The sequence below is a fragment of the Pan troglodytes genome, chromosome 22 (genome assembly GCF_028858775.2).
Source record: "Pan troglodytes isolate AG18354 chromosome 22, NHGRI_mPanTro3-v2.0_pri, whole genome shotgun sequence".
Lineage (NCBI taxonomy): Eukaryota > Metazoa > Chordata > Mammalia > Primates > Hominidae > Pan > Pan troglodytes.
The window spans coordinates 21,824,332-21,848,909 of NC_072420.2; the positions used below are offsets into that span (position 1 = coordinate 21,824,332).

At 36.0% G+C, this 24,578-nt stretch overlaps 1 long non-coding RNA gene across 7 annotated transcripts in view; it reads right to left on the reverse strand.

Annotated features, from left to right (window-relative positions):
* Positions 1–8,020, reverse strand: part of LOC104005663 (uncharacterized) — a 57,375-nt gene extending 49,355 nt beyond the window's left edge. For 2 of the 7 annotated variants that reach the window (XR_008541425.1, XR_679100.4), the window contains exon 1: positions 7,705–8,010. This is a non-coding gene — a long non-coding RNA (uncharacterized LOC104005663). Of the gene's footprint in view, positions 1–7,704 lie in introns of all 7 variants that reach the window. The other 5 variants (XR_008541424.2, XR_010154580.1, XR_008541423.2 and 2 more) reach the window with 5 other exon arrangements.
* Between the last annotated feature and the right edge of the window lie 16,558 nt (positions 8,021–24,578).

Sequence of the window (24,578 nt, forward strand, 5' to 3'; positions counted from 1 at the left end):
GGCTGGAAATAAGAGAGAGAACCTGATGTTGACCTAAGAATGTTGGCCTTTACTTGGTAGAAATCAGGGGAAAATTTAAATTAAATGTTGGCTCAATAAAGACATGTTAGTTTAATAAAATCAGTAAATAAACCAGCTAGGATGCTCTTAAAAGCTGGATATATTTTATTGGTTTTAATTATCCAATATTAAAAGATACCTATAGTAGGGGGTTTAAGGGTTAGATATTTCAGCTTCTCAACAATTCCAGGATTCTGGGGCAGCTTCATACTATTCTCCTGTTCACAGAACAGCTATCCTGTAGACCTGGCATACTATACTCATAAAATTAAGTCAAATCCAATATTTAAAAATGTGGATCTCTGTCTGCTTCTCTCTCTCTGCCTTTGTTGTTGTTATTGTTAATCAGGAAGGTAAATCTTTTCAGAAATCTTCCAGAACACTGAACTTTAGGTCGTAAGATGGACAGGATTAGGACACATGCCTATGTCCTTGTAAGGAAAGGAGTATGAAAGTAAAAGGAAAGAAAAAGGAATGAGAAAAAAAAAATTATCCTTTTCAGAAATCAAATTATATTCTACAAAGATAGAATAATATTAAAAAGTTTTATTTTACCTTCAGAAATGTTATTGAATTGATAGACAATGATACAGTCATGATAAGAGAGAAACAAATGATAATGATTAAATAAAATATTAGAGAGGTTGTGATAATAGTTTAATTAGGAAACAAGGTCTGCTCTAATCTCGTATCTTATTATTGCGCAGATTCCAGAGAGATTAGCATAATTAATTGAATAACCTGAAGCCATAAAATAGATTCAAATGAATATATTTTTGATATTGAGATCAGAAATGTCTAATGATAAAAGTGAAATCACAAATGAAAAGAGAGATCACAAATGAAAAAATATCTATCTATCTATATATATATATGGTTTAATGACATGATAAAAAGATTTAAAAGAAAAATGCTCCAAAAATATTTGCCATTTATTTGATGAGTGATTGTATATTATTGCTAAAGTCAAAGAGCTTTACAGAATAATTTGTTTTTAAAAACCCACATAATTTTCCCATAAAGGGGCAAAGAGCAGAGAAATGCAAACCAAAACCACAATGAGATACCACCTCACACCAGTCAGAATGGCCATTATTAGAAAGTCAAAAAATAGCAGATGCTGGTGAGGTTGTGGAGAAAAATGAATGATTTTAAACTGTTTGTAGGAGTGTAAATTAGCTCAACCATTTGCGGAAGATATTCCGCAAATATCTAGAGGCAGAAATACCATTCAATCCAGCAATCTCATTACTGGGTATATACCCAAAGGAATATAAATAATTCTATTATAAAGACACCTGCACATGTACGTTCATTGCAGCACTATTCACAATAGCAAAGGCATGGAATCAACCAAAAAGCTTTTCAATGATAGAATGGATAAAGAAAATGTGGTACATATACACCATGGAATACTATGCAGCCATAAAAGGGAATGAGATCATGTCCTTTGCAGGGACACGGATGCAGTTGGGCGCCATTATCCTTAGCACACTAATGCAGGGACAGAAAACCAAATACCACGTGTCCTCACCTATAAGTGGGCACTGAATGATGAGAACACATGGACACATGGGGAGAGCAACACACTCCAGGGCCTGTCAGAGGTCAGGGAGTGGAAGGAGGGAGAGCATCAGGAAGAATAGCTAATGGATGCTGGGCTTAATACCTAGGTGATGGGATGACCTGTGCAGCAAACCCCCATGGCACATGTTTACCCATGTAACAAACCTGCACATTCTGCACATGTACCCCTGAACTTAAAAGTTGGAAATTAAAAAAGAAAATAAATTAAAAGAATAAAGAATATTTGTACCTCTATTTTTATTTTGACAACTTTACAATACATAGTACTGCAAATGAAAAAATATGTGTAAAGAATAAATTATGAAAGAAAAACTACTAAAACCAAAAATTACAAATTTGAACATGATTATATTTTCTATCATATTGTAAAAGGAGAATAAACATGAATATATAAGGGGTGTTAAGGATGTTAAAAATTGGTCCTTCATATTTAGCATGTTGAAACCAATTACAACTACCACTGTAATCTCAGCACTTGGGAGGCCAAAGCAGGAAAATAGCTTGAGGCCAAGAGTTTGAGACCAACCTGGGCAACATAGTGAGCCCCTGTCTTTACAAAAAATTTAAAAATTACCCTAGTGTGGTGGCACACACCTGTAGTCCTAGCTACTCAGGAGGCTAAGGTAGGAGGACCACTTGAGCCCAGGAGTCTGAAGCTGTAGTGTGCTATGATCACACCACTGCACTCCAGCCTAAGTGACAGATAGGCTGTCTCAAAAATCTAGGAAAAAAAATTTTTAAATTTGTTAAAAAGGTAGCACTACCTCAACTAGTTTCTGGAACATGTTTCAGTAACACATATATTAAAATATTAAAATATGCTTTTGACTTATTAATACTGTGGTCAAAATACTACTCCACATGCTTCGTAAATATTAACCTGTATAATCTTACAAGTCTATAAACTAGTTATTTTCATTTCTCTTCCACAGATGAGAAAACTGGGTTACTGAGGGGTTAAGTAAATGAACTCCGGGCTCACAGTTGATATGTATTAGAGCCAGATTTCAACACCGTGGTGTCTGTCTCAAGAGCTCACATGCAGTTTGCCTCTCTACCTTTAATAATCTCACTTACAGAAATATTTAGAGGCATTATGAAGATGTATGTAGAAGGTATTTGCATAAGGAATTTTTAATGCAGCTAAAACTTTGATATGCAGTAAGTTCCAAACACAGGAGAATTTTGTTTAAAATGTTTACACTCATCATAATTGCCAGTGGTAATCTTATGCTTCCAGCTGGTGATTAATCCCATCAGCACTTTCTATATCTTAAGTAAATGACAAAATCCATGTTCCAAAAGCATCTGATCTGTAGTCGTTTTTAGCAAGAGTTTGGCAAATTCTTGGCAGTATCAGCAAAAGTGTGAATCTCTGGACAGAGGAGGTAGGCTATAGGAAGAAGGAAGTGTTCAAATTGTATGATTGCTTGGAAGACATCTCCCTTTCAGTCTTCATCCTTATCTCTTCTTACCAGCCAAAAGATTTCATTGCAAAATTCTCTTTCTTTCTCTCTCTGTCTCTTTCTTTCGTTCATTCATTCATTTTTTAGATGGAGTCTCACTCTGTCACGCAGGCTGGAGTGCAGTGGCGCAATCTCTGTTCACTGCAACCCCACCTCCCAGGTTCAAGTGATTCTCCTGCCTCAGCTTCCTAAGTAGCTGGGACTACAGGTGCGTGCCACCATGCCCGGCTAATTTCTGTATTTTTAGTACAGATGGGATTTCACCATGTTGGCCAGCATGGTCTCTATCTCCTGACTTCGTGATTCACAAGCCCAGGCCTCCCAAAGTGCTGGGATTACAGCTGTGAGCCACCACACCCAGCCACAGAGTTCTATTTCTGCATTGTCTTCTATTCAGAAAAGATTTTGTCACTTTCAAGTAGGGATCATAGATTCAGTCTGTTTCTCTGCCTAGTCTCTCTTTTACCCTAACCTCTCTTTAGGAGATAGACCAAAAGATAGATAGACCGACAATGAGAGAGAATGAGTGATAGTCTAGAATAGAGAAGGAGAGCAGGAGAACATGGGAGAGAGAGCAAGGCAATTTTTTCTTATGTGCTCTAACTTGATCCCTCTGTTTTATGGACTTTCTGTGTATGCTCTGCTGTCTAAAGTTTAGGAAAAAAACTTTACCATGTTCAGCTTAAGTTAAACATGTTTAATCTCTTAATCTATGTCAAGTGGTAGAACTGATAACCCCAAGAGATTAACCGTCATCTCCACTTTTCCAGCTCCTGGAATACTATATATCCTGAATCACCTAAGACAGGGGTCCCAAACCCCCAGGCCATGGACCACACAGCAGGAGGTGAGCTGCGAGTATTACTGCCTGAACTCTGCCTCCTGTCCGATCAGTGGCAGCATTAGATTCTCACAGGAGTGCGAACCCTATCGTGAACTGTACATGTGAGGAATCTGGATTGTGTGCTCCTTATGCCAATCTTTTAATAATGTCTGATGATCTAAGGTGGAAGAGTTTCATCCTGAAACCATCCCCACCCTCCTAATCTAAGCAAAAATCTGAACAAATTTTATGAACAGATGGGAACACTGTCTTTTGCAGAAGATGGGGATTATAAAAGACACATCATCATGAATTGATCCCCTCACATGTGGAGAGTGAAAATATTAATAAGAAACTGTAGGAGAAAACATGAAAGAGAGAGAGAAAAAAATTCAGAGAAGTAACCATAGATACCAAAACAAAAACAAAAACTCCTCTGTAATGATTAAAATGTCTTGGCAAAAATATAGACGTTGCCCCTTTCCTGGACTACTCTCCGTCTTATGCCCAGAGTATAACAGCTCCAAAGAAGTAAAATAAATATTATGTTTGAAATGCAGATGAAGTTTAACAAAGGGGCATTTAATGGATGCAGAGAATTCTAAAATGTTTGATTCCCTATTAACTTGTTGGGTGATCTCATTTACAAAGAGAGGATTTGTGTTATTTTTGAAGAATTTAGAATGTCACAGAATTTAAAGTTGTAAGCTTGTTACATTAGAATGATGATCATTGATATCAAGGTTTAAGAGTCTTCTGTTTGGGAGACTTCCAAGAAAACATTTACTATATAGAGGGTTAAATTACAGAGCCATATGAAGAAAATTCTAAGTTTTTGAAACATTAGTAAGAAGATTTTAAGCAAAACCTCAAAGCCTAACTTTGCATGCCTTTGTTTTTGTTAACTATGTGGGATTCTAAATTACCTTAAGATTATCTCCTTGATCCCAGTAGGAAAATGCAAGGTTTTGATTGGTATTTGTCAAGATGATACTTAATGTTTATATTACATGTCTTATTTTAAAAATATGCAGCATGATGTATTAGGTTTGTAGGAGAAAGCGGTATAAAATACATAAGCCATATATAATCTATCTGATATGGTTTGGCTGTGCCCTCACCCAAATCTCATCATAAATTGTAATTCCCACAATTCCCACGTGTTGTGGGAAGAACCTGGTGGGAGGTCATTGAATCATGGGGGCGGGTCTTTCCCATGCTATTCTGGTGATAGTGAATATGTCTCATAAGATTTGATGGTTTTAAAAAGGGGAGATTCCCTCAGAAGCTCTCTCATCTTGTCTGCTGCCATGTGAGATGTGCTTTTCATCTTCCGTCATGATTATAAGGTCTCCGCAGCCATGTGAAACTGTGGAACTACGGAAATTTAAGTCAAAATTGTAAGGAGGGGATTTAGAAGTTTTTTTAAAAATGCAAAAATTGTGGTTTTAAAATTAAATAATTGGGAGGTAAATTTGTTTACGGAGCCAGATATCATGTATATACAACTTGTATTTGAAAAATGAATTACGGAATTATAGAATAATACGTGTGCAGCCTTTTGGAGAATGCGTTATTACAGCTTTTCTCATCATCCCTAGGTGGAAAAGAGCCTTATCTCCAGGTGGCTGATAATCTCCACCAACACAAGCCTAGTAATAGAATATTCACTTTTTGTAATACTTTGGAAACCTTCATTTTTTAATATTTTAATGAATTCCAATGCCCTTCAATTAAAAATAATTGAATTAATGCTATCCATCCCCAGTGTGAAAATACGATGAGAAATTCATATGCCACTTCATCAACAGAACTTTAAACATAGGTTTAAAAATATAACATTCAGCTACCAGAAAAATTCCTCAATGTATTACTTTTTGATTGCGATATTACCCTTTGTTCTTCTGAAGAACTTATTTTTTCTTTTTTTTTTTTTTGCAACTCTGTATCTGAATTACCTTTCAGATGATTGCCATGCTGTCTGTGATTTCCCTTATATCTAAACACTTTATAAATATGTGTTTTACGTTATGAACTCAATCTCCATATTTTCAAAATCTACATTTTTGCTTTTCAAATGTGTATTATTATCTTTTTTAAGTTTGTCAACTTGTGAATACAGAACTTTTTCCCCAAAGGGATCCTTAAAGTCCTGGAAGTGTGTGTATTGTGTGCTGCAAAGGCGAATTTACATCAATGTATTAAAGAGAAACTATAAAATTGATCCATTAAGAATTAAAGTTGGAGCCGGGCGTGGTTGCGGCCACCTGTAGTCCCAGCTACTCGGGAGGCTGAGGCAGGAGAATGGTGTGAACCCGGGAGGCGGAGCTTGCAGTGAGCCGAGATCGCGCTACAGCACTCCAGCCTGGGCGACAGAGCTAGACTCCGTCTCAAAAAAAAAAAAAGAATTAAAGTTGGAAACCCCCCAGTTTATGGACAGTAGTAAATTCCCCTAATTTCTTCTTGTATACATATCTTAAATGTTGGGAACAGGGAGGTAGGAGGGAGAATCTTGCTAAAACTATAAAAAGAAAGAAGAGAAAATTTATGGGTTTATTGTTAAATTAATCGTCTTTTAAGAGTATTTAATATGATAGAAGACATTAGTTGTATTTAAGCTTTAAAAAGAGCATAAAATCTGTGTATATTTCCCATTTAATAAAATTTAATGTATATTCACACATGAACATTATGCATTTGGTAATGTTCTATTACTAAAATCCTATGTGTAGAAACAAGTTCATTAACTGATTTGGTTTGGCTCAGGAGCCCAGTTGCAGGGTAACAGAAACACATAAATGAACAATTAACTAAATCAATGATGTTTAAACATCTGTTTTAAAAACTAGGCTTGGGTAATAAAGCCATAAGTAATTCTTATTATTTTTAAATAAAAATGCTTACTCAGTTGAATTTCTGCCCTTCCTCTAGCACTTCTCTAAGATGGGTTTTGGGATATCATTGAGAGCCTTGTACAACCGTAAACACTGTGAGCCCTACCTCCTCTTTGATTTTCTGAGCAGTTGTGTGCTACTAAATGATTCAAAATTGTCTCTCTGAAAAACAGGCAAACAAATAAAAATCTGACTTGTCGCATTTGCCAGTTTCCATGGTGTAAATACTCTTATGATCACTTCTAAAACTTCCAATATGCAATTGTTGAGAACAGATGTGCACAGTTGGCCCCAGGAAGCCAGCGGAAACCTCTGTCATACTTCACTGCTTCTCAGGCACAGTCTGCTCCAAGAATACCTCTCCCATTTCTGGCAGTTTTTGGAGGTGGTTTAATGTGTGGCCTGTTCTTTCTAGGCTTGCTCAGGACTGCTATATTGGACCTTACCTTGTGCCCTGTCAAAGCTCTAGAATAGAGGTTAGAAACGTTTTCTTAAAGGTCTAGAGAGTAATTAATTTTAGACTTGCAGGCAAATGGCTTCTGTTGCAAAAAAAATTAACTCTGCCCTTGAAACTCAAAGGCAGCTGCATAAAATGATGGATGTGGCTGCATCCCGGTAAATTTTCATTTATAGAAACAGGCCCTGCAGCTCTTAACTGTCCCTTGTTCACAAACTCCTGAATTTCTGCTACAGCCTTCGACCAGCTCTGAACCGCAAGCTGTTGACACCATGGCTTCTGTGCAGGACTACCATGAAAAGTTATCTCATCCCTGTATTCGACTGCACTGTATAGTCAAAACCACTCTGCTTTCTTCCTCAGCTCGAATTATCAAACACCAAACCAAGAGCAGAAATAAAAATTTTGGCCACTTACCTTCTCTCTGTTTTCTTGTATTTTCTTTTCTCTTGATCCATGCCAGAAAGAAAAGGCAGTATTATTCCTGCTATGTCATGTTATCCTTCTACTAAAGAACAAAAATCACACAGTCCAGCTGGCATAGGCATCATGCCAGGGTGCAATTCTCTGCTCTGAATCCTTCAAACTTGTTCTTCAGGAGCTTGAAATATCTTTTTGTCTAAACCTGAATTTCAAAATCACTGCCTTGCTGAAGGGATCAAATACTCCACCTGCTTGGAGATGGTATCCTCATGATTCAGCTTTCAATGGGAGATGATTGAAAAGGGAAATTAAAATTCATTTAAATAATTCCTATGATATATGCATATTAATATTAGAAAAACATCAAAATAACAACAGTGCTTATATTTTTCTGGAGTAAGTAACTTTTAAAAATTACACAAGTAATCACACAAATAACTGCAAATTATTTTAAAATCAGAATAATTAAAATCTTAAAATAGTTGAAATTGAGAAGGCTATGAGAAGCCTATACAAAATATTCTACAAGTTATTCCACATTATTTTCATGATAATTAAGTGGAAATTTAGGTAGTAGACTAATTAGCAAATTAAAAAAAGAAAATATGGTTATAGCAAAATGAAATAGATTCTCATGCCAAAGCTTGCCTGAGAGTTTTAGCCACAGACAAGGGGGAATATCTGTGTAATAGGGATGTTGCAGATGGTCCGATTTCCCTGAACCTAAACTAATCACTGCTCCTGCTTTGGTCTAAGAGAAAAAAAGCATCCTTTCAAAAGCATTAGAATGTGTGTTACATAAACCACTAGTTCTTTCTAATTCTTTTGCTCAGTCCTATCATTTAAAGCCTGAATAGATTAGAAATACTCTATTTAAATTTTTACATTTAAACAGTAGTCAAATGTATTTCACTATTGTATGAAGCTTGATATTTACATGCGAATTGAGTTTCATGAGATATCAAAGAATAACGATGTAGAAGATAATCTGTTACATACTCTTTTGAAGTATATTTTTTATGAAAAAATCTCTTGCATTTGGCTTTGTTTGTCTGTGTTTTATTTCAGGGTCATTATATTTTATCCACATGGAACATATTCTAGAACACATTTTCCTTTAACTTTATAAGAGACAGATAAGTATTATATGCATCATTGATATCTGAACATGATTAAGAAAATTAAATTGCCCGGGCCTAAATAATTCTTTAAAAGTATCCCATTAGAAAAATCAGAACATATCACATTGTAATTATTATCTTTTATAAAACATCACTATATTTAGAAAAATAAGTACATTATGGTGAAATAGCAAGGAAAAACCTACACTAATATAATATATGCATACCGATGATATTTCTAACTGAATATTTTTAAATCACATTTATTAAAGGCAAGTTCGGATAAGTACTACTAATATTTTTATTTCAAAGAGTATTCTTCAACTGATGATATTTTTAAGTCTAGAGATACTGTGGCATTTTTTTGAAATATCAATATCAATGAGTACATGTCACAACTTACTAGCATCAAATTAACTGAAAGAAAAAACATAGATAAATAGAAATTTAAAAATTCAAAGATTTTTAACTCATCTATGCACATTTTCTCAATTTATAATTGAGGAAACTCAGGCACCTATGTTCCCTGAACTCACAAGTACTAGCAAAAATAGATATAGCACATGAGTTTAGATTCTTTACATGAGGGTATTGGGGTATAGAAAAAAAAAAGGCATATGAAAGAAGAGGTAAAATTATAGCCAGTAGCATTTTATTGTCATTGTTCAAAGATAAAGAGGTAGGGGCTGCAATGCAGCCCTTTATTTTCTTGGCATGCTTGATTTTGAGATTTTAATTTATCTAAACTGAAGAGAAACCACTGGCTCAGGGGAAACCAAGTTTGTCATTTGATTGCTTGTCTGCTTGCTTGCTTGTTTTCCTAAGACTAATACCTGGGGGAAATATCTCCAGGGAGCACCTAATGATGTAGAGATATTTGTCCCCAAGGGTGTTCCTTCAAAACACTAAAGTGAGTGCTCTTTACTATTTTATATCACTTTTCCTCAGTGAAAGACAATTTTCCAAATGGCCAATCACTTCTCAGCATTCTAATTGTTTAATCTGATTGAAGAATAAAATTGAGACTAGCTTGAGAAGTGATCATTTGATCAAGGCCAGTCACACAATCTTTACAAGACTCTAACTCAGATCTCTGGAATCATAGGTAATAATATGACCAGTACTGAATTTTAGATGTAATTGAGAATTTCTTGAACTACTGTGTAGGTTCAATCTTATTTTGCTTTCATTTTCCTTTATTCCTATATTTATCAGGATAGTCTCTGGTAATTTTAATTTTTTACTTTAGAAGGTTTATTCTTTGTTATTCTTCAAAAGCTCCTTATAGATTTCCCATGTGTCAAGTAAGTAAATATATGCTATCTAAAAAATAAATTGACTGAATATTCAGTTCAATCAAACAACTACATGTAGACAGATTGAAAGGAATACATTTGCTAAGAATAAATGTACAAGTTTCTTGCATTATCAGTCTTGAGACCAAGGTTACCCACAGCTCAAGTACTTCTTTGCTATAATTTTACAACCTCACTTTATCATGGTTTTGAGTAGAGACAATTTCTTTTTTAACCCTTTATTATTTATGGTAGTTACAAATAATGTATAACATAGTACATGTGCTATGTTTAATGGATTTTGTGTGAATAAATGATACATATAATTTCATAAATAAGTTTATATGATTACATAAATTATAAAAGTCTTAAATCAATCACCCTGTTTTACTCTGTCTATAATTTGGTCCATTAATTAATTAATTATTAAGATGCCATTCATCTAAAATTTCAGTAATGGGAGTAAGTCTTCTTATTGGTGTCTTTTAACAATGAAGATGATTTTGGGTATGAAGTTATGGAAGAAATAACAGTTGTATAAAACAGTAAGGAGATTTATTTATTCAAGTAACACGAATATATTTTTGGAGGCTGAGGCGGGAGGATGGCTTGAAGCCAGGAACTGGATACCAGCCTGGGCAAGAAAGTGAGATCCCCACCTTTACAAAAAGAAAAAAAATAAAAGAAGGTAACAAGAAGAATGATCCAGGGAAGGATGACTTTTCTATTGGTTAATTCATGGGCCCAGTGATATCATTAATTACCTGACTCCATTTCACCTTTCTGCTCGGTCATTCCTAGTGTTTTTCCAGTGTGCCTCATGGATGTAAGAGGGCTGCAGCGGCTCCACACAACACATACTCACATTCTAGTATGTAGAATGGCATGAACTGTCTAATCCCTAATGACTGGAACGGAACCACCCATCATGATTCTCCTCTGGACCTGGGGCTAGTTATTGGCTGTAGCGAAGGATTGTAGGGTTAAATACTGTTAGCTGGGAGCATAACTAAGAGTCTGCTGCATATCTGCATTGTACTGAGTTAGAAAGTTATTTTAATTTTCATAGATTGAGGCACAATGAGTGATCACTGCTTGATGAGGAATGATGAAGGCGGCATTCAATAAATGATTTAAGGAAGGTGCAGAGACCAAAAGTTCTGTATTGTTTCCATTCAAACAGGCTGAGAAAAGCCATGTTATTATGTGCAGTCACAATATTAATACCAATTTTTCAAGGTGAGACTTATGAAATTAGCAAGAAATGGGACATTTGACAATATATAATATGAAATGATGATCCGTTGGCCTGAATAAGAAAAGATGAGTTAGAATGCTACAAAGAATCTTTCTGTTCATTGATGGGACAATTATCAAATGCATGAATACCCCTTTCCTACCCATTAATTTAAATCCTCTTTAAGGCCAGGCACAGTGGCTCATGACTGTAATCTCAGCACTTTGGGAGGCTGAGGCCAGCAGATCATTTGAGGTCAGGAGTTCGAGATCAGCCTGGCCAACGTGGTGAAACCCCATCTCTACCAAAAAATACAAAAACGTACCTGGGCATGGTGGCGCATGCCTGTAGTCCCAGCTACTCAGGATGCTGAGGTGAGAGAATCGATTGAACCTGGGAGGCAGAGGTTGAGCCGAGATCATGCCACCACACTCTAGACTGAGCGACAGAGTGAGACCCTATCTCAAAATAAATAGATAGATAAATAAATAAATAATGTTTAATGTAATGTAAATCACTTTATTTCACATGGGTTCATGCAAATTTTAATACATCTTTAAAAAATCAGATTACGTATATATATAAAATTTGCTTATAGTCCACATACATTTGGGTCAGTCCTGCCCAGAAATATGAAAATGGCACTGCATGATCAATAAAATCATATTATCTGGAATCTGCTTTCTAATTTCCACTTCATACTCCACTGCTGTGAGATTCTAGACAAATTAACTGCTTTGTATTTCATTTTTCCTGTCTTCAAAATGGAGACATAATAGTACTTACGTCATTGGAATAGTGCAAAAACTAATAATTCACATAGAGTGCTTAGTAATTATTGGCTATTATTACTCGTTCTACTAGCCTGGTGCACTGATTAGTATGATTAATAGCAATAGTGATGTGGATGGGAGGTTGGAACTTGAAGAGTTGATCAGGGAAAATTTCCTAGAGGCAGAAAAGTTTGAGGAAATTTTAAGAACACATTCTTTACAGTTTAATATGAGACTGCCACTTTTCCAAACTCCTTTGTAAAATTCCTCTGTTGCCTAAAAGTTGAGTAAAGTCTGGTAAACACACAGCCTTGGGTCCAGATCCCTGAGCAGAGTTGGCTTGTGGGAAGTGACACTATGGAGAAGTTGACTTCTGGGGAATGATACCATTTAGAAAACGGAGTGTAGGTGCAGAAGAAAAAAAAATCCAGAAGACAGATAAAGAAGCGCAGGTATGAATTTAGAGGTTGAGGTCAGGAGAAATATATGCAGATGATCCTTCATCCATATAACCAGGGACTTCTAGGAGAATGGGAAACAAAGTATTCCCTCCACCCCCACCATTTATGGAGAGTTGATTTAAGCAAATTTTACTTAAATAATAAAGGAAAAGGTGACACAAGCAAGCAACCTGGAGAACTTGGGAACATACAGCAAGTTGGCATATTGGTTACATATTGAATTATCTTCTGTATTGTCAGAGTGAACAAGCCAGCATAAAGCAACTCTCCACTTGTAAAACAAATGAAACACATATTTGCTATTCTGTGATAAAACATTTTGATAATGTTGAAGGTTGAGTCATGAGCTCAGTTAAGCTTTTTAAATAGTTCAGTCTGATACTTATGACGTTTGTTTCATTAGCATTAATTTGCTTCTGCAATAAAACCTCCCTGAACATTATTTTGTTGCTACTATATATCATGAGGCACCTCTGTGGGTGCAAAGTGTAAGCATTTCAAGGTTTTGGAACGGCTAATCTCTAAGCCAGCATATCATTAGAAAACCTACAAGTTACAACTTGTGACCCTGCTTGAATTTGTCTTATTACTAGCAACAGATATACACTTTTCAGTGGCCCACTCACTGTCCACAGTCTACTATCTGCATTTACAGGTCTAGTTCCTCAATATGCCACCCTGACCTTGTGAAATGGCCCTTCTATTCCTCTGCATTTCTCCACTCTTCATATTTAAAGGCTACTTCCAAACCCTATTTGTCAGATAGTTATTTCTGATTATATCTGTGCACTCATTCATTTATCAACACATACCACTTAGTTTCTAATATGCTAATGCAGGGGTGGCCAACCCCTGGGCTGCCAGCTGGTACCGGTCCGCAGCCTGTTAGGAACTGGGCTAACAAGTGAGCATAACCACCTGCGCTCTGCCGCCTGTCAGATCAGCAGCAACATTAGATTCTCGTAGGAGCATGAACCCTATTGTGAATTGCACATGTGAGGGATCTAGGTTGCACACTCCTTATGAGAATCTAATGTCTGATGATCTGAGGTGGAACAGTTTCAACCTGAAACCGTCCTCACCTGTTCCTCCTGCCACACACACCATCCATGGAAAAATTGTATTCCATGAAACCAGTCAATGGTGCTAAAAGGATTGGGAACTGCTTCACTAATAGTGCTCATTAAACGAATATTTTCTAATATTTTAATAGTGCCGACTTGTGTCATTGTTATTTTTCTCTGCACCTAAAAGTGTTGTGTTCCTTAGCAGATTATGACTTCAGAAGGGTTAAGGTCGTTTTATTAGATTCCTTTGCTTAGCACAGTATTGAACAGATAACACTAATGATGGAAGCCTGATTTCATATCTTCCAGTAAATTATATTGTTTATAATAAGAATGGGGAAAAGCTCTAGCAGGGTCACTGGTGATAGTTCATTAATATGGAATTTAAATCAAATTTTTAGAAATTAAAAAATAAAATATAGATGGGAATTTATGATACAGCACAGTTATATTTTAGAATTAACTATAAGTTCTTTAATAATAAAAAATGCATAAACATTCTCCAGGCATTTCATAGATGAGATGATGAATGTCTTGTCATGTTAATTAACAAATAAGCTAATAAGATGCTGATGAACAAATATTCATCAATTGGAATAGAGATTGGTAAAAATATTGATGGTCACTTAATTGGGAAAAAATGGACAGTTTTGATCTGGAATCTGAGACTGTTTGCAATGGAGCATCTACAAGATGTGTCAAATGTGAATATCAGTAACATGTTTTGTTTTGAAAAAAAGAAAATGTTTTTTATATTTGCAGACTTTTCCTATGATGGCAAAAGGATGTCAGAAGTACAGCAAGCAGCAAATTTATTTGAACATGTCTTATTCAGTATATAAATAATACTATAACAATATGTGAACAAGAAATATCTCTGAAAGAGATATGCTGTGGTGAGAGTATTTTGAAACCAGAATTTGGAATTTCTTTACTATGTGAATTTTATTGTTTAAAATTTTATGTGTATAAGGATATCATATTAAAATTCTAATTTGTGAAGAGTAAGTACTTAAAAATCATATTTTACAGCCTGTTGAACATTTTAATATTTGAAGGGCTTCAGTGTGTTTTTCATTTATTCGTGAAACAAAGAATGATATATATGAAGTGTTAAAATAGCCGATACAATAAGCTATTAAGAATAACTTGTGAATATTTAAAAAGATAGAAATATCATAGTTAAATTACAACTAAAGCCTTTGTTAAATTTTTACTATTTTAGAAATCTAACTGAATCAAAATTGGTTTTCAAGAATTTGACATTTTCTTTCACGTATCCATCTTTGATAATGATGGCCTAAATTAACCAGGCCCCACTGTCCTTAGAAAATAACAGAAATAGATTGTCTGAATTACATGGTCTTGATTCAAAGAAACTATTTGGTAAATTTAAGAAATAAAGATGCAATGCCTTGGCCATATAAGAGGAATTCTTTAAAAGTATCTCAAATGATACATAAACATATCATCAACTCCTGCAAATGCCTACTTGACATCACAAACAATTCAGTCATTACATTTGTTCATGACTCTATATGTTTGGGGCTATGTTAATACCATGAAACCATAAATAGTAAAATCATAAAATCTTGATGAAAAGAAAAATCAGAAAAATGTACAGCTGATCACAGATTGAATATTCATATTGGCAAAATTGAGAGTTGAACAATATAGGATGCTCTAACTTAAATAATATCAATTTGTTATTTAATTACTAAATTAAAACTTTTAAATATATTTCAATAAAAAGTATCCTATTTAGTATGCTTTGGGCTACAAATAACAGAAAACTCAAATCATGTCTTAATGATATGGTTTATTCTCAGAACAAGAAATATTAATACAAGGACAGGGTATAGTTTGCCTCTGTGGTGTACATAGTTCTGAGCAAATATTTTTGGCAGAGACCTTGTCCGTATGAACAATCTGATTTTAAAAAAATAAGTCTTAAAATATCATGGTCCACATGAGGTGTGGTGATTTATGGATGACTGTGTATCCTGATAGAGAAGAGGTCCATAGGTATTTGTTTATTGTACCAACAATGCACTTGAAGATTTGTCGTAATGTCCAGGCACTATCTCTTCTTATGCAGGTCCATAAATCATTTCATCACATAGTTCATCAATTATGCTGTTCCTGGCTATATTATTTTCTATTGCTGTGTAACAAACTGTTGCAAACTTATCAGCTTAAAACAACATAAGTTTATATCTCTGTTTCCAAAGGTCAGAATTGCAGACACATTATGACTTCGTTCTCTGCTGAAGCTGTGGCTAGGCTGAAAGTAAGGTGTTGGCTGAGACTATGGCTCTCATCTGGGGCTAAGGGTCCTCTTCCAACTCACAGGATAATCGCAGAATTTATGTTCTTGCAGTTACAGGACTGAGCTCCCTGTTTTACTGACAAATGTTAGGTATAGATGGCCCTATGCCACTAGAAGCCACTTGGAGTTCAGTACCATGTGACTTCCATAGACAGGTCACAGCATGGATATCTGCTTTTTTCCAAGGCAACCAGGAAATCTCCCTTACTTCCTCTTCTGCACCCAGCCAGAGAAAACACTCAACATAAAGGGCTCACCAGTTTATGTCAGGCCCACCAATAACAATCTCCCTTTTGCTATGTAATGTAACATAATTGTAGGAATAATAATATCTCCTGTGTTCACAGGCTCCACTCACACTCAAAGAGGAGGGGATATTTTAAGGGCAAGAGTCATTGGGGTTCATTTTAGAATTCTGCTTACCACACTGCTTGACTTTATATCCACCACAATGAGAAAAAGGTAGTGATAATATGTGACCACTCTGTAGAAGTGATTTGTATTAAAACAGTAGTGATCTTATTGCCTCTACAGTTCCCTAAAAGCATATTTTTAAATGTTTGACTTCATCATTTTGCATGGTGCTGCATCAAGCATTGTGCCACCCACGAACACTGGCCTCTAGTGACTCCTTCAGAGGTTGCTATTGTGCTTTGTTTATGATGGCCACAAATAAAAGTCTCACCAAGATTATGCAGAAAAATGTGAATGATAGTACAGTTTTAGATCATGTTAAATATAACGCTCTGTATTTTATAGCAGTAAATCTCAATGACACATTTGTCATCTGTATTTTCTCTTGAACTCTTTAGGTCACAATCATTCTATTTCTAGAATTTGATCTTTCTCAATGTTGGCCACATATCTGTCTACCACTACCAGCGGAGAGGCTAAAGAAAGAATGTATGATGCTTATCTATATCTGTCACATGTTGGGGCTTTTTTGTGTTACAGCAATGATCTCAAAAACTCAGAGGACATAGGTGCAGCCACCCTTGGAGAACTGGTAGATATGTCATCAGGAGCCTGAAGCAGTAGTGAGGTCACTGCCCAGGTGCCAGCAGTGGTGGCCCACAGGGTAAGGGATGCTTACTGCTACTCCTGTGCCCTCCAGTGTCAGAGACCAGAGATACAATCATGGTGAACACACACCTTCACTCCCTAACTCATCACTCAATCCATAGATCAAGAGATGAAATGTCAATAATCCAGAGCCCTGCACTGTGAGTCACCTAAATGAGCAGTCAGCACCATTTTGGAGTATCCCCATCACTTGCGATCCTGTGGAATAATATAGTTTTGACTAGTGGACTTATTGGTTCCCTGTGCCACCCCCTGGAACCCAGCTGTCCAAAGGACTTCATGTCTCCCCATAGGGATGAGCCTGGAGCTCTTCTGGGCATCTGGCTGACTCTACTGAGGGGGTTATGAGCATGCCAGAGAGGCTGTAAAGGGGAGAAAAGGAACTTGGACCCATGCAGATCCTTCTCAGTCGCCACAGGGCTGCATGAAAAAACTGCAGGTAATGGCAGGACCCAGACGTTGGAAAAGGCCTTGGAACATTTCAAGGAAGGGCAGGGGAATGCTGAGGACAAGGCAAGCAGGACACATACGCTGATCCTGGGTCTATGCAGGTTCTGGGTCCCCTTTCTTCCACTTAGACTCTCCCACCCGTTCCCTGACTGATTTGCAGTTCATCCAAATGTCTTCCTGGTGATCTGTGTACTTGCCTCATTCTTGGACCACAGGGATTATTCTGTCTGTTAGCTTTCTAAAACCAAAGTGGACCACGAAAATATTTTGCTAAACCCAGACAGTCTTTCTGCATAAGAGAAATTCTGTTACCACTTTCTTTTTTTCCCCCCTCTTGGCTGCATACACTTGTATGTAGCCACGATATTTTTTCCCCACAATATTTCACAAGTGTTATTGGAATTTAAAACTCTTGTTTTGTATATGGTAGAGACTGACTGCGTTAACGTGAAGTAGACAATAATTTCCTTTCATTTTTCTTGCTCAGAAATATCTCAAAATCAAATTCCTCCTCTAGCTGGATTTTATAATGAGGTATAACTTTTAAATCTGATTTTATCATAGCCTACAAAATAAATCTTAAACCCACAGAGTTAGAAAATGTCATTTATATTCATCAGATCTATTATTTTGCCTTTAGTCATAATCTCACCCAAACCATCACCTGTAGTGTAGCTAGGAGAATATTTTATTTTTCTAAAATCCTCTAGTTCTACAAACTCCTTTAGGAACTTACATATTTAACAAGCTCTCCAGTCAAGAAATTCATTTTCCTATTTCTCCCTTTTTTAACCTTGGTTATTTGTCCTTTGAAAATCTCTGTAAAACTTTAGCTTAGCCATTTTTTTTTTTTAGTTTAACTACACATATATTGAACATAGTTAAATGGAGGAGGAAACTACAGTGTCAATTTTAAATTCCTCGAGATTTGATTTGATAGTACTAACCTGAATAAAAACAAAAAGATAAATCCAGCATATGTGATAAAATATTCAGAAAGTTTCTTCTCTCCTTTAATTATCCTTCTATTTGAATACAAAAGTCATATTAAATTGCTGTAATAATGTAACATTAAGGTTGCATTGCAATTTCAGACCATATAATTATTAAACTATGAAAAATTGTAAGACATATATATTTAAGGTAAGCTAAAATACATCATTATTTTACTTATTATGCAGGCAGAAATGTTATATCTTCAACTTACATGTCTGAGTTCTAAAATAATATTTTCCAATTTTCTGTTGATTAAAATGGACACAATCTATTGCAAATAAATAAGATAAAGTAAATATGTGTTAGCTGTTTAGATTTACCTCATACTAAAGGTAAATGAATAGGAAGTTTTCAGGTCCAATGATCTCATTTTATGAAAAAAAAATTAATAACTTGAGGTGTTATGTGATTTGTATCCTGAAATGTACTTGCAATTTAAATCAGGCAAAAACATCTCATACTTCTGTGCTGACACAGCAAATCGAATTATTTGTAAATATATTGACATAAATATACTTTTGTCATTTTCTGATACGTTGTAAAAAAAAAAAAAACCCTGGATTTCATGGAAAAAGCATGAAATTCTCAGCCTTTTTTGTTTCACAACATCATTTGCTTGTACAAGTATTTTATGACCATGTAATTCTTGTTTCATTCCTAGAAAAGCCAGTACTAGATTGGAGTATTTGGGTAAGTGGTAGGAAATTGAAAGTCTCTAGGGTGAAAAGGCAGAGCTAGAAAACAGCAATGGGCTGTGTGAGAAGGACAACCAGAGAGGAACAATGATCCAGAAAATGGTAGATATGGCTAAGGTTGGCCTGGTCTACTTCTCACTGTGTTACCCAACTGCCGGCATCATATATACACTGAGGAAGACGGGAAATAAACACAACTTCCACAAACTTGGACTTGTCAGTTGCCAATTCATTAAGAATATTGATCAGCAATGTGACATACTGATTATAATTGTTCATGATATGAATAAAGAGTGTTTTTGTTATAATAACTAAGTGCTAAGGGTAAACATTTTGTTACTGTTCCAACTTTTCAGTCTACTGGGTCCCTACTCCAAACTCTACCATCATCACATGTGCACATATGGAAAATAAATAAAAATCCAAACAACAGAAATTTTAAGCTTATGAGAGGCTAGAATATCATAAAGATACTTTCAATTTCTTGGAACAAGATAATTACACAAACAGGATTTGCTATTTTTGCCATAGAAAGAATTTTACAGTTAGCTATGAGAAACGAACAATAAATAGCCTAAAATAATACTTCACTGGAGAGCTGTGAGTCGAGTTTCCCAGAGCTGTGTATTCCTACTCACATAGAGTGGGTACTTCGTTAAGACTATGTTGAACCAGACTCAATGTGCTTCCCCTGTCATTATAGCATTGGACAAGCCTGCATTTTATTGTTATTGCTCCTGTGGTTTTTCGGTCTATACAATTTTCCTTTCTTCTCACTTTCCTACGAAAGTTAAAAGAAGGTAGAAAGAACATAAACAGAAGCAGAGGGTATGATGAAAACTGTGTCTTAGTCCATCTGGGCTGCTATAACAAAATGCCACAAACTCAGTGGCTTATAGACAGCAAAAATCTATTACTCACATTTCCTAAGGCTGAGAAGTCCACAGTCAGGGGCCCAGTAGCTTCAGTGTCTGATGAGAGCCTGTTCCTGGTCATAGATGACACCCTCACGGAACCCATGTCTCTATTACTTCAAAGCTTTGGTTAACATGTCTTATAATCCAACTCTAGCTAGGGAAGCAGTTAAGATTTATTTACAAATAACATGTTACACAGAATAGAAAATGGTGGGAAAACTGCTTTGAAGAAGAGGAAATTTTAAAAACACAACAGACAAATGTAAAGGAACAAGTACGCTAATTGTTTCAAAGGTTAAAACACCGTAAGAGGTTGACAGGTGCTATGGGAATGGGACAGTCTCAGAGTGGGATCTTCCTACTTCGAGACTCAGAGTATGTGGGGATGACATGCTTTCTTACTTCTTTTTTATTTTTATTTTTTCTTCCTCATGTACTCCTAAGCATCAAAAGGGAGATGCAATGAGAGTTTGTTCCAAATGGTCATTCAGGAATCCAGGATTCTTCCATCTTGTGTTTTTGTTGTTGTTGTTGTTGTTTTGTTTTGTTTTTTTCTCCTTGGGCTTTTTAAATTACTTTTCACCTGATCAGTTAATTAGACATGAAAATAAGGATTGGGTGAGGGAAGCTTTTGTGATCTAGGCCTGCAAATGTCACACTTCAACGCATAGTCCATTCCACACACCTAATTTTGGGTGAGGCTAAGGCAAGTAGATTAGTTGTGTGTCTGTTTCTACCAATATATTTATACTGTAAAATATCATTTCCCATCTAGGCCACTTCAACAGCCTCCTCACCATACTCCCCTCCTCAAATCTCTCCCCTCTCCAATATCTTCTCCAAAGAGTATTTAGGTTTGGAATCCTTAATATTGACCTGTGATTCCCTGTATGTTCTCTTTTAATCTAATTTCTTACTACACTGCCCTTGCTTTCCAGAACTCAGGACCCTGCGCCTTTCCTGCACATGCTCTTCTCCCACCACAAGTCCTACATTTCATTGGTTAACTTCTACTGACATTCAAATCACATAAAGTAATAATTAGCAAAGTGAGGTTATTAATAGTAATAATACATTTATAGAGTATATACTATTATAATACATGCCAATGCTAAATACTTTACAAATACTAACTCATTCGATTTTCCCAATAACTCTATGGGCAGGTACTGTTATTCTCCCCATTTGATGAATGAGGTACCTGAGTATTAGTAAAATGAAAAATCTACCAAGGTCACTAGACTCGTATGTGGCAGATCTACGATTCTTGAACACAGGCATTCTGGTCTCTGATTCCAAATTTGCAGTAGTTGTGCTATATTGCCCAAAGGATGCTTTCTTGGGTAAGTCTTCCTAATATTCTAGTTCAGGACAGATTTCCATGGTATACATCCTTATGATGCTATACACTTTTGCTTCCTAGCACTAAAGCAAGTAAAGTTTTTACTTAATCGATTATTTGATTGTTGTCAATCTGACCTTTTAAACAGTTTTTTTTTTTTTTTTTTTTTTGAGACGGAGTCTCCCTCTGTTGCCCAGGCTGGAGTGCAGTGGCGCGATCTCGGCTCACTGCAAGCTGCGCCTCCCGGGTTCACGCCATTCTCCTGCCTCAGCTTCCCGAGTAGCTGGGACTACAGGCGCCCGCCACCACGCCGGGCTAATTTTTCCTATTTTTTTAGTAGAGACGGGGTTTCACCGTGTTAGCCAGGATGGTTTCGATCTCCTGACCTTGTGATCTGCCCGCCTTGGCCTCCCACAGTGGTGGGATTACAGGCGTGAGCCACTGCGCCCGGCCTTCAACAATATTTTTTATGGCATCTAAAACCGTCAAACACTTTGGCTAACTTGTATTTTCCTGACACATTAGCACAGTGGCTGACACATAGTATATGCACAATAAATTTATCTATAGCTAACAGTAGCTCCAATTTTCTAAGTTCTAGGTGGATATCATTTCACTGATTTAGAATTTTTAAAATTAAAATAACATGTCAGCCAATAAATAGATAAATATCTAAGAATCACTTGGAAGTCAAACCTGGTTAACTTTTTAAAAATATGTATAAGAATATGTTGTTATTAAGAACATAACTAATATTTCATTATTTGATTTATTTTTTATATTATGGATTGCCATAATTTATGCTTTTTTAATTTTATGGATTTAGAGTGTGCCTGTGCAGGTTTGTTACATGGACATATTGTATAATGGTGAGGTTTGCACTTCTAGTGTATCCCTGATCCTAATAAAGAACATTATACCCAACAGGTAGTTTTTCAACCCTCATCTCCCTTTCATCCTCCGTTTTTAAGAGTCCCCAGGGTCTATTATTCCCCTCTGTATGTCCATGTGTACCCATTATTTAGCACCCACTTACAAGTGAGAACGTGCACTATTTGATTTTCTGTTCTGAGTCATTTCACTTAGAATAATGACTTCCCACTCCAACTATGTGGCTGCACAAGACACAATTTCAGTCTTTGTTTTTTGACTGTATAGTGTTCCATGATGTATGTATACCACATTTTCTTTATCCAGCCGCCTGTTGATAGACACTTAGGTTGATTCCATGACTTTGCTATCATGAATTGTGCTGCAATAAACATATGAGTGCAGGTGTCTTTTTGGTATAATGGTTTCCTTTTTGGTGGTGCATGGGGTTAGATGCCTAGTAATAGAATTACTGGATTGAATAGTAATTCTATTTTTAGTTCTTGGGGAAATTTCCATATTGTTTTTCATTGAGTCTATACTAATTTACATTCCCACCAAGGGTGTGTATGTTTTCTCTTTTCTCTACATCTTCTCCAACGCCTGTTGTTTTTTGACTTTTTAATGATAGCCATTCTGACTGGTGTGAGATGGCATTTCACTGTGGTTTTATTTACATTTTGTGATGATTAGTGATGTTGATTTTTTTTTCATATGTTTGTTAAACACTTTTATGTTTTTTTTTTTTGAGAAATGTCTGTTCATGTCTTTTACCCTCTTTCTAATGGGGGTTGTTTTTTATTTGTAGAGTTGTTTCAGTTCCTTGTGGATTCTTGATATTAGTATTTTGTTGGACGCATAGCTTGCAAAGATTTGTGTGACACTTTAGTTAAATGGATTTTTCTTATTTAATTTTCATAGGAAATTATGATATAGATACATTCTCTTATTAACCCCTTTTTCCTGATTAGGAAATATGGTTAGTTTGGGTAATTAAATTGTTTAAGTTCACATAGACACTAAAGTAAGACAGGGAACACAACCAGTATAGCCAAAATCAATGTGCTTTTTGCCCCTTATTAGCCTTTACTTGCAAAGATCTGGGAGAGAAGACTAGGGCCTGGGGACCTTTCAGATACAAACAAAGATTTGCGCATGAAACACTTGAGGGAAATAGAATCCACGTCATCTAGAACCTAAGCACAATTTCCCCCTCACCCAATCACACCCTGTTTCTTACCACTACACTTAACCCCTGTCTGAGGAGCATCCCAAATGGGGAGGAAGCAGATATTGATATTTGTCAGAAGTGGGCTAAGAACAGATTCCCCCTCTCCTGAGTTTTGGGAGGCTTTTTTAAGCCTCTCATCAATCATGTTCACACACATTCAAAGTCTGATCAAATCGAAGCGTAAACAGGAGATTTGTTTCCAGGCCAAGAAGAAAGCACGGGAAAAGCATAAAGATATTTCTCACCCTCTGAATAACATGTATGTTTTGAATATTCCACTGCCATCTGAATAGAGAGCCCTCTCTGGAAAGACTAACAGCTCAGAGACTGTCCATTCTGAATGTACTAGCCACACAGACATGCTTAGAACATAAACTGACAGTCAGACTTGTCTCAGGAAGAGTAACCTTTCTGAAGGATGGTTCTCTCTAGATATTCTGAATGTCCTAATTCTAATGCATACACACTGAAAACTTCATACACTCCAGTATAGCCATCTCGGATCATGAACATCTCTGGCACATTGGCTTCTTCCTCAATCCCAGCCATCTCCATGATGGTGTGAATGGAGGAAATCTTTACCTAATCCTCATGGGTAACTTATGAATGTTGAAAAAAGTTAGCAGCCCTACTTAGGAGAAGAATAACATAGGATTACAAAGTTTGGTCCACTTACAAAGTCTCATACTACTTCATCAGCTGCAGTTTTGGGTTATTTACATGTTTTGCTGTCCAAAAAAGCATAGAAACTGGCTATGATAAACTAGACTGACCAAATCATACAGCTGTGTGCACATTGAATCTCTTGCACATATTTCACATTTTATGTGGATTCAGCTTACACCCTAAAAATAAAAAAATTAAGATTAAGATCTCTACTTTCGATGTTTACTTGATTTTTTTTTGTTCAACACCTTTTAATATTTAGCTCATTCTTTTATATGGATATTAATTTTTTGCCTTTTCTTTTTAATACAGATACAAATTTTGGCTACTGACAG